The sequence below is a fragment of the Ananas comosus genome, linkage group 5, assembly GCF_001540865.1.
Source record: "Ananas comosus cultivar F153 linkage group 5, ASM154086v1, whole genome shotgun sequence".
NCBI classification, from domain to species: Eukaryota; Viridiplantae; Streptophyta; class Magnoliopsida; order Poales; family Bromeliaceae; genus Ananas; species Ananas comosus.
The window spans coordinates 13,913,177-13,923,897 of record NC_033625.1 but is presented as its reverse complement, the minus strand read 5'-3'; the positions used below and the strand labels follow the sequence as shown (position 1 = coordinate 13,923,897).

The window sequence follows — 10,721 nt, the reverse complement described above, 5'->3', positions numbered from 1 at the left end:
TCGGATATATATAAGAAAAAACTATCTATTTCAGAAATAGTCATAAGTTCAGATATAAATTAATAAGAATTATGATCAATTTTGCGTTTGGATGAAAAATAGTATACTAAAAAGAATATTTAAAATTTAAAATTTAAAATTTAAAATTTTAAATGTTTAGATTTATTCAGATTTTAAATTTAAATTTAAAATCTCAAAATTTTAAATTTTAAATTTCAAACTTTCAACTTAAGATCAAATTTAAATTTTAAAAATATAAAATATCAAGTTTTAAATTTGAAAATTTGAAAATTTTAAAAATTTAAAATTAAAATTTAGAATTTAAATTAATAAACTTTAATTTCGAGATTACAAATTACAAATTTTAAAATTATAAATTTTAACTTTTTAATTTTTAAATTTTAAAAATAAAAGTATGTGTGGGAATAGCTGTTCTAAACTTTCAACCAGTTATTCAGAAATAATAATTTAATATTAATTAGATTAATTAATCTTGTTTTCGATTGTTTTAAGAATAAAGGTGAAATAGTAATTTTAGACTTATATCGAAATGGTCGGATACGAAAAATAGCGTTTGAATATAAATTTGAATATAAAGGGTATAAAGGGTTATCCCCTCTTACCTCCGAATCAAACAGAGTGTAATATTATTTGTAAGAGATAATTACATAAATATTATTAATTATTTATAAAAAATATCCTGAATACATAGAAGTTTACGCCATAGTTAGTTAATTCGGATTCGGCAAAAATTCGGTACGGATATAATTCGGATAAAATTCGTCTTTTAATTTTTAAATTCGTTGAAAAATACGGCTAAAAAACGGATTCAGTAATTATTCGGATACGTGATTTATACGGATATTATACGTTCTTCAATTAAAAATTCGGGATCAAAAATTCGGCTATTAAATTAAAATTATTTTTTCTCAAGATTTATTCTATTAGTATAAATACTCATATTTCTTAAGAATATAAGAATAAAAAACTACAAAATTAAGCTAATTAAGTAAAAAGAATAGCAAACTATATTATCATTATAAATAAAATATTATATAATAATATTTTTATATAAAAATAGAATACTATATATAATAAATAAATATATATTTATAAATAAAATTTAATATATATATATATATATATATATATATAAAGTTAATGACAACGGACCTCCCTCTCATGCGGTCCACGAGACCAAAGTGGCCTCGTGGACCCCGCCTCATCCTGTTCTCGAAAGCCCCGATTTCCCTTCTTCTTCTTCCCAAACCCGGCGCCATTTCTACCGCTTGCTCTCAAGTCTCAAGTCACAAACTCGATTTTTTTTTCAAAATTTATAAAATAATTTTTTAAAAAAAAATTTGAGGGACAACTTATTGTTTGGAAAAAAAAATTTTAGCGAAAATTTTTTTTTTCGAGAAATTTTACAGTGATCCAAAGTTCCGCGACGAAAGCGATGGAGGAGGAGGACGCCGACGATGGCGGTGACGACGCGGCTGCGAGTCCGCGACCGCCGTTTCTTTGGACGAATCATTCGCGAATCACGAATGATTCGCGGATGATTATTATTGCTGAAAAAAATATATTTTTTTACGCATGTTTTGAAAAAATTCGGATGCCAACGTTTAATTCGATTTTCTAAAAAGTTGAGAATAATTCGCGAATTAAACGCGAATTAACTAACTAAGTTTTACGCTTTATTGATGCTGGAGAAATTATTTCCGTGGCAGGGAATCCGCTGCCTTGCCGCACTAACAGCCGACAATTGGTGCAGAGAAAAACCAGGGGCGGTCTGAGTGGTTTCATGGGAAAATTGCACTTTTAGCCCCAACCTTGGTAACGATTTTATTTTGGTACCCAACTACCCATGGTTTTAATTAAAACATTATGAGATTTTTGAACATTCAATTGTTTCTTTTTAGATAATATATAGACCATCTCACCTATAGCTTATATGTCATTTTGAAATAAACCCCTTAATTTAATGTTCCAATTGGTAATTATTTATATCTATAAAAATATATTGGATAAGAATTATTTAATTGCGAAAGATTAAAAAATAAGGAGATTTTAGTCAAAAAAAAATTAAGGTTATAGGGGCCATTTTGAAAATAGCCTATATCTTAGAGATTCTTTCATTTTCTTTTTGCCTTTCTTTTCTTATTTGCTATAAAGAAAAAGTAATGACTTGTATTTGGTTTATCTGCGTATACAGGCAACATGATTATTGTAATATAACTATCTAATATTCAAACATATATATTTTTTTGCAAATTAGCTTATATTTAAATTGAAATAAAGGTTCATCAAATATATTGAACATAAATATAGAGATGCACTAGATATAGACAATCACTTTTTTAATGGTAAATATAATAATATGGTGTATATTTAAACATTCTATAATAACTTATTGACATGTTGAAATATAAGACATAAATAGATCAGTTAGTGTTATAAGAAAAAAAAAATAGTAAAAATTTAGCATATCAGTATAGATAAATTTTTTAAGTGAGCAATATATGTTCATAATATGTAGAGTGGCGAAATTAAAAATTTGAAAGTTTAAAAGGTAAAAGTATTAAGATAAAAAAAAATTTAGGGTGGGAGTTAAATTTACTAAAAGTTCAGGGACTAGCAAGCAGTGCAGTTTGAGCAATCGGTTTCACAAAACAGTATAATAAATACCACCTGCTTCTTTAACCCAGCTTATTAAAACCAGCCCATTACTTTCTATTAAGGGAGTTGGAAGTATAGCAGGAAGAGGCCATCCATGGAGTTGGAAGAAGAGCAGGAAGAGAACAAGAAGAAGGGCAGGATTATCTTGCTGGGTTGTTTTCCTAACCTTCCTCAAAGCTTGTTTTTGCTTTTTTTGGAAAGGTTTGCTTGGTATAATTAGCTATTTCAGGAACTTTGTTATAAGTAGTGTGAAGAGGAATGGAAGCCATAGAGGAGATATCTCTCTGTTCTCCATTGCTTTTGCTTTAGGCCTTTCTTTCTCCTCTTTTCTCAACCTCTGTAGCCCTTAGATAAGAGAGATTTTACATTTTGATGGTATTCTTCCTATGTGGAGTTGAGATATGTAAATTTACAGCTTCTAGGGTATTAGGTTATGTATTGTGGGGGAAATGCTTTGCTCGCTTCTGTTTACTTGCGAGTAAATAGGATGGTTTGCTGAATTGGTCGATTTGGGGATCTGTGTGGGCTGTACAATGGGTACATCACACTAAACTTTTAGTCGTACTAATTTTATTAGTCTAATTCGTTTACTTTTTGAGTAAACGGGAGTGGACATAGCATTACTCCTGTTATTGTAGGTGATTGAAAGGGTCTACTTCTTCTTGGAAAGCAGGAATTTTTTTTAATGAGTGATGCTTTGGGTACCCTTCTATGGCCTCCTCAAGTGCCGCTGATGTACTGGCGATGCCTCAGGTTGCGTGCCTGAACTGATCAGTATATGTTATATGGAATTGCCAGCGCATCAGCGGTCTTTGAGGGGACCTTTGAGGGTTCCTGTAGCAGCACTTTTGATTGGTTGTTTTCCCTTCTTTGGAGTATGTTATGTGTTAGTTTGCATGCCATGTTTGATTTGCATAGCATGCAACTTGAGACATGTGATTCCAAGTGTGCAATTTGAACTATTCCACTTAGGGGCTGTTTGGTTGTACGTATTTGCAACTGCAGTGCAGTTGCAAATGCGTGCAGCCACAATTCCTTTGTTTGGTTTAGTGTAGTTGAGTTCAGCTGCTGCAGTTTCAACTGCACAAGAAGGCCCAAATGCTGCAGTTGGAACTACATCCAAATTGGTCGTAGTTCCAACTGCAGCAGTTGGTCAGGGATAGGATCACCCACAAATTAATAATAATAAATAAATAAATAAATAGCTAAATAAATAAATAATATATGTATATAGGTAAATAAAAATACTTATAAATAAACTCATACTAATAAAATTTTTTAGACAATACAAGCTTTGTGCAAAAAATTAATTTTTTTAAATTTATTTTATTTAAAATATAAATATAGTTTTTTTTTCTAAATTTTTATAGAATGTGATCGTGTATGTTAATTTAATAAGTTTTAATTAATTATAATTATTAAATTTGATAAAAAAAAATGAGAGAATCGTTTAAATTTTTAAAGTTTGATTTACATATTAAAATTAAATAAATTAAAAATTTTAAATGTGTCGATTAATAAGTTGAAGAATTATTGAAAAATATAAAAATATTATATATATCTACTTATTTATTTATAAATAGTAAATTTAAATAATTAATAAATTTATACAATTATTTTATGTTTAGTGAAGGTAACCTCACCACTCTATCTGAAGAGGTGACAAAATTCATAAATACAACTATCAGCTTCATATTACCAAACAGAAAAAATGTAACTGCAGCAGTTGCAACTGCGTAAAACCAAACAGACTAGGTGTAGTTATAACTGCAGCATTTGCAACTGCATGTATTTCTAACTACACTGTTTCTACAACTACATCCAACCAAACGGCCCCTTATTGGAAGTAAGAAGGTATAAGTTCAAATTTGTATTTAGGCCAAATTTGGCTTCTATAAGTTCAAATTTGTATTTAGGCCATATTTGGCTTCTTAGTTTGCACCTATCAATTACATTGGGTTTTAATGCATGATATATTAATTATGAGAAATGATATACCCACAACCTTTGATATGCATGTCAAATCTCCTAGGATTATGATTGCCTGAAATGGTGGTGTTAGTCCTACTATGATGTGAATCATAACAATTTATCAGGTCGTCATTTGACATGCATGTAAAACGGTTGTGGGTATAGCATCACTCCATAATTATAATACAAAACACATTCTTGTGTGAGTGAGGAGATATTGAAATAGGAAATGCCTTCATGGCTTCCTCTCTGTAAATTTGTTTCTTGAATATTTTATATTTAAGTCACTAATAAATTCCTAAAGTTAGTGACATTGATAGAGCAAAAATTATTGTTGATAGAGCAGGTATAATGAATCTTGTTAGCTTTACAATATACATATGTTTAGATTTAATGTACTTACTTTATTAGTAATAATTATTGCTTTGTCAATATCATCGTTGTTCCAAAAAAATTTCTATCTATTACTTTGAATAGAATTTTTTTATTTCAATATTTTATGAGAGAATGTGTTGCATAGTGATTGATGTTTAAATTTGGTAGTCAAACGATAAATTGTCAATATCATAGGATTAATTTGAATGTGTTGCATTATAATGATAGTTGACATGCAGGGATATATTATAGCTCGAAACCTGCAGCTTGCAGGGATATATTATAGCTTGAAACCTACAGCTTGCATATGTGTCTCCACTTTAAGTGGTTGCACATTTGCAGACACCTAGAACACAAGCTGTCTTCACTCTTGTTCTAATGTACTCCCTCGCAAAGTTTGTATCATTATTTTGCTGTCCATAGAACCCAATCTCACCTCTAATCCTGCATCACTTTGGCTAAAGGCAAAAGTGTTTTAGAGTTTAGGGTTTAGGGTTTAGGGTTTAGAACCCAATCTCACCTCTAATCCTGCATCACTTTGGCTAAAGGCAAAAGTGTTTTAGAGTTTTTGTCGAAGTCCCCAACATATGCTAGCCATTGTCTAGTTCCTGTAACGTTGGTCTTTTGTTTATTAAAGTTAGGCTCGTAGTGAGACTTGAAAACATGTCGGTACTCTTAACTAATGGACTTTTGTAGGTCTTTAACATCTCCTGATGTTAGTTATTGTCATGTGTTATTTGTTCATACGTAACTAGAATTGATTTTGTAGGTCATTTGGGTCTGTATTGTTATAACAATGCATATTGTATTATGACATTGATAGGAATGAAACCACAAGCTTCTCATATGGAGGAAAGTGTTCCTACCAACTGTCCTAGCAGTTAGAAAATTTGTGATAATTCCTTTGTGATGGTAACTATAGTTTTTGTTACTTCTAAGGAAGCTTATGGTTCTTTTCGATGAAATTGATGTAATGTCCTTATTGTCAGCCACTTTAATGTTCTTTTAAGAATGTTATCAAATTTTTGTATAGCGTATAGCACGAATCTTCCAATTTGGATATGTTTATTATTTAACAAGCCAAATGAGGGATAATATTCTCGTTATGTTCTTAGAAATAATCAAGTAAAGCTAACTCTATGTTAAGATGAAGGGTAAAGCTCTAAACTCTCGACAAGTGCTTGCATTGTAAGCAGACTAAAATTTGTTTTTAAGGCGCGACCAAATATTATTCTTACCAATGTAACTTTCTCATATTTAGTTATATGTTTATGATGTTAAATATACATTCATGACTGCTAGCACAGTTGGTAGGGACATTTTCCTTTGTGTGAGAAGTTTGTAATTTAATTTCTTATAATGTCATATAGTGTTGTGCGTTTTTCAGAAGTTTAGGATATACTTGCTTAGTAAGACAATGTGGTGCTACGCGGATGAGCCACTATTAGTTCTTGACTACATTAAGAATTGTGTGTTTCTTCAATTCCTTGTTAATATTAGGTAATTTAGTTAAAGTTTGTAAAGAGGTTATGAACTTATTGAGTTTTTTTTTTTTTTTTTTAATTTTTTTAAACTTTAGGCCCATTGGTGTATAGCATGAACCATAAAGATGTAACAAAACTAAGCGATTGTGAGTATTAATTTGTGACTGTCCACAAGGAGGAATATATCATTGCTAAGTGCACTCTACAACGTTGGATTATATGGTGAGCTAATTACACTATGATTGGACGATATTGGATATTGTGGGTAATAGTTGGTTCTACATTTTCTCTTGAAGGATTTATATTTTGACGATTCTTTATGCCTGGATTATGGCTCTCGGATAGTATACATGGTATGTTCAATTACTATGGGATGTAAATATAAATTCACAGGCTTTTCAACTATTCATACAGAAATTCGAGTTTTAATTTGGTAATGTAACACCCTCAACTGCACACCAAGGCTAAAATTGAGTTGGAAATATTTGAAGGATGTTTTACCTCTAAAAGGCATCTAGCGGAGATTGATTTTAGTAAGTTTTGGTTCAATCGAAAATTATTTTGATAGTGAGTACATAATTTATACTTATTGCAGTACATGCACTCATTTTGGGAGTGAACCTGATATGGTTTTAAACATCAAAATGTGCTATATATATGTAGCTGGAGAGATTGAGATATAGACGAAAATGAGAATCCTTTACAAAGTCTTGAAGTTAGAATATAACCTGCTATTTATCAAAAATCTCGCAAATGTAACTGTTGTTTATAACTTCGAGTAGAGTCTTCTCCTTTTTTTTTTGCAATATTCTTCAATCGATAGTAAAGTAACTGTTCACTTTTAATTGAGCAAGTCTAATTGTGGAGGTTGAGGTCTCCTATCTACTATAAGATAACACTATCACTCTTGGCTTAGACTATTGATCATAGTTGTTGAGGACAAAACTTTTGCTTTGTTGGTCATGATTTAAAGCCACTTGTTGCCTAGTTATGTCACGTTAGGATTTGCGTGATAAATGTTGGGTTGTATTTAGGGGTGTAAAACAGGCTGGGTCCACAGGTTATTTTGATTTCATACTATTATAGTGGCGTATTGTATATATTAGAATCTATGGGAATTAAATTGTGACTCTCTTATATAGAAGAAAGTGTCCGTACCAACTGTGTTAGCAGTCGGAGATTTATAATATGTTTATTTGAGATTTTATTATTATTACTGTTCTTAGAAAAGACAAATGTTTTTCTTAAGCTAGTTGAGATATATCTACTTTCTTGTTATGCTTTTTCTTCAAATACTCTTGAGAATATGGTTGGCGTTATTTTTTTTTCTTTTATTATAGAGAATAGCTGATTCCCCACTATAATTAGTCATGAGACCAAATAAGGCAATAAAGTTGTCGAAGATGCCACGAATTTAGATGAGTATGGTAAACCATTTATTCATTTCAAAATTCAATTTAGAATTTGTTTGAAATGTTTTACTAGATAAGCAGTTAGAAGGAATGATTGTTCTTACAAAGAAGCATCATGTATTGTTTTCTTGGCTGACAATTATGCTTATGAATATTTTCAATTGCTAGCACAGTTGGTAGGGATATTTTTTTTCGTGATGGAAAATTTGCAATTTGATTTCTAAGATGTCGTAGATTATAGTATGAGATAGCCTAGTAGAAAGGGAAAAGATATTGAGCTACACGAATGAGTCGTTCGTGTTGTTTTCTTTGATGTTTATGGCTACAATTGTGAAATCATTACATAACCTAAAGCTGAAAGGAGCAATCATAATATAAATGGCTAGTTGAAAAACTATTGGATTTTTTGTTGGTTTTATAAATGTTTCATCCTTCTCATTAAATCTAATTAGAGTTGTTGGTTGCGAGTGTTTCTGCTCAAGTTGTGCTATAAAATACTTAGACCTTGTCTGGGAATGCTTTGAGTACAGTAGCCACTTTCAATGCTTTAGAGCTATACCCCACCCAAAAAAAAAAGAAGAAAAGCAATAGTGTTTTGGAGCTTCACTGTTCCCTTGTGCTTCAAGGTAAACAAGTGTGGTAGGAAGCTGCAATTGAGGAAGCATATGACGTTTACGGAGCCCTAAAGCGCTTTAGTATTCTGTGGGGACCTAAAGCACTCAAAAGCGGCAGGTGTAGACGAAGCATTTCCAAATTAGGCCTTAGGTTGGACGTTAAGCACACGCTTGTATAATAGATGATACATCTTGCAATTTCATCTTCCAACTGGTATGCTAGATTGCGACGACCTTTCTGTATTCGCCAATAATGCATTTAATCCTCACTATTACTAAGTTTTTTGATGTCACAGGGAGAAAAATTCCGATTATTCTCTTATTTGAAGCATAATTTCATGTCATACCTCTTCTTGAAGGTGTGTGGACTGCAAAAATTTCAGTACAGGAAGATCACTTCAACGAGTGCGCAACTTTTTTTTTCGTTCTTTCAATAAAATCTGGTTTCAGAAAACAATTACAGCATCATGCTCTGAATGATATGATGTCTCATTTTGGCGAAGCTGCAGTGGTTCCAAATTTTGCAACTCATTTTACTGATTTCTGAAGTTCGAACTGCATTCTCCGGTTAATGTACATCCTGCAAATCTGATGCTGACAGTTTTGGAAATGCTGTTATAAGAAAACAGATTTGAGTTTGGAGGAATCCGAAAACGGTGTCTACTTCCTGCTGCCCTTCTTGGATCTACTTTCGGATTATGCGAAGGAAGTATCTCAGGACAGAAGAAAATCTTTCTTCTAGTGTAAGTTCATAATGACCGAGTTATCGATGAGTTGATCCTTTTTCGACAGTGATAAAATTGTGTGAGATTATTTTACTCAGCAATGACCAGTTTAAGTATCCTTTTGAGTCACAGCATTGTAGTGTGATCTTTGCTTGCTTTTGTATCCTGTGAATGTTACACTCTTGTTTATGTTCTTGCTTCTTTTAGGCTAAATTACACTCTTGGTCCTCAAACTATGAGACGCCTTGACACTTTGGCCGTTAAATTTTAATTTGTTATAATTTTTATTCGAACTTTGGTCTTCAATAATTTACTTGACAAAATATTAGTGTGTCGCTGTTGTGGAAGTAATTGTGGTATTTTAATTATTGTCGCATCATTAAGTATGGTATTGTTACATGACTTTCATATGGACCGTAAGTGCAAACCAACTATCCTAAAACCACGTGTTGATAGGAAGGACGCATCCATCTAAAAGCTCAGCCACAGCGCTCGCGGGCTTCTAAAAGCTCAGCCACAGCGCTCGCGGTTTTCAATTTGACGCAACCTATCTGGACGTTGGATTTATTTTTGGGCTTTTTGCCGTTAGTTCTCTTGTCGACTACACTTTTGCTTAATTTATTAGGCTTATTCAATTCAACTTATTAGTTTTCTTGGCTGATTGTCACGGGACAGAAAGTTGGGTCTATTTTAATCCAATAATAAATAGTCAATATTTCACACTAGTGATAGATATATATTTAGTCAATTAAAATAATTTGTGAGATTTGATTGTAACAATTCAGAAAGCTCGAATCAAATGTTGCAACAAATTGAGATAGGTGCTTATTTGATGAGAAAAATAAAAATTTGAAAAAATAGGGTTGTTTGTCAACACGTTAAATTATATTTTATTGGTATTGAAAAAACAGGGTTGTTGCTTATATAAACCTGCCAACTATTACAACTTTATAAATTTGTGTCCACTATTTTGTCAAACTATGCAAAATTTTAAATCTTTTTAAAAGATCTTCAAGGGCAGGGGTATGTTTGAAAGAAGCTTATACATTTTAAGATGCAAATTTGGGAAAACTTCAAAAACCCCCCTTGTGGTTTCAATTTTTTTCATTTTAGTACCCTGTGGTTTAAAATGTATCAAGTTAGTACCCTGTGGTTTCTCACTTTATCACTTTAGTACCTTGTGGTTTAAAGTGTATCAAGTTAGTACCCTGTGGTTTTGTACTTTATCACTTTAGTACCCTGTGGTTTTAATTTGTATCAAGTTAGTACCCTGTGGTTTTTTAAATCACAGGGTACTAAAGTGATAAAGTGTGAAACCACAGGGTACTAAAGTGATAAAGTGCAAAACCACAGGGTACTAACTTGATACACTTTAAACCACAGGGTACTAAAGTGATAAAGTGAGAAACCACAGGGTACTAACTTGATAAACTTTAAACCACAGGGTACTAAAATGAAAAA

General features: G+C 31.7%; 1 long non-coding RNA gene across 2 annotated transcripts; it reads left to right on the top strand.

Annotated features, from left to right (window-relative positions):
- On the top strand, positions 2,675 to 9,579 carry LOC109710149. Of its 2 annotated transcripts, none has more exons than XR_002216307.1 (2): positions 2,675 to 2,831; positions 6,605 to 9,579. It is a non-coding gene; the product is annotated as an uncharacterized LOC109710149 (long non-coding RNA). The 2 variants fall into 2 exon arrangements; XR_002216306.1 differs by having other exon boundaries at positions 2,680 to 2,880.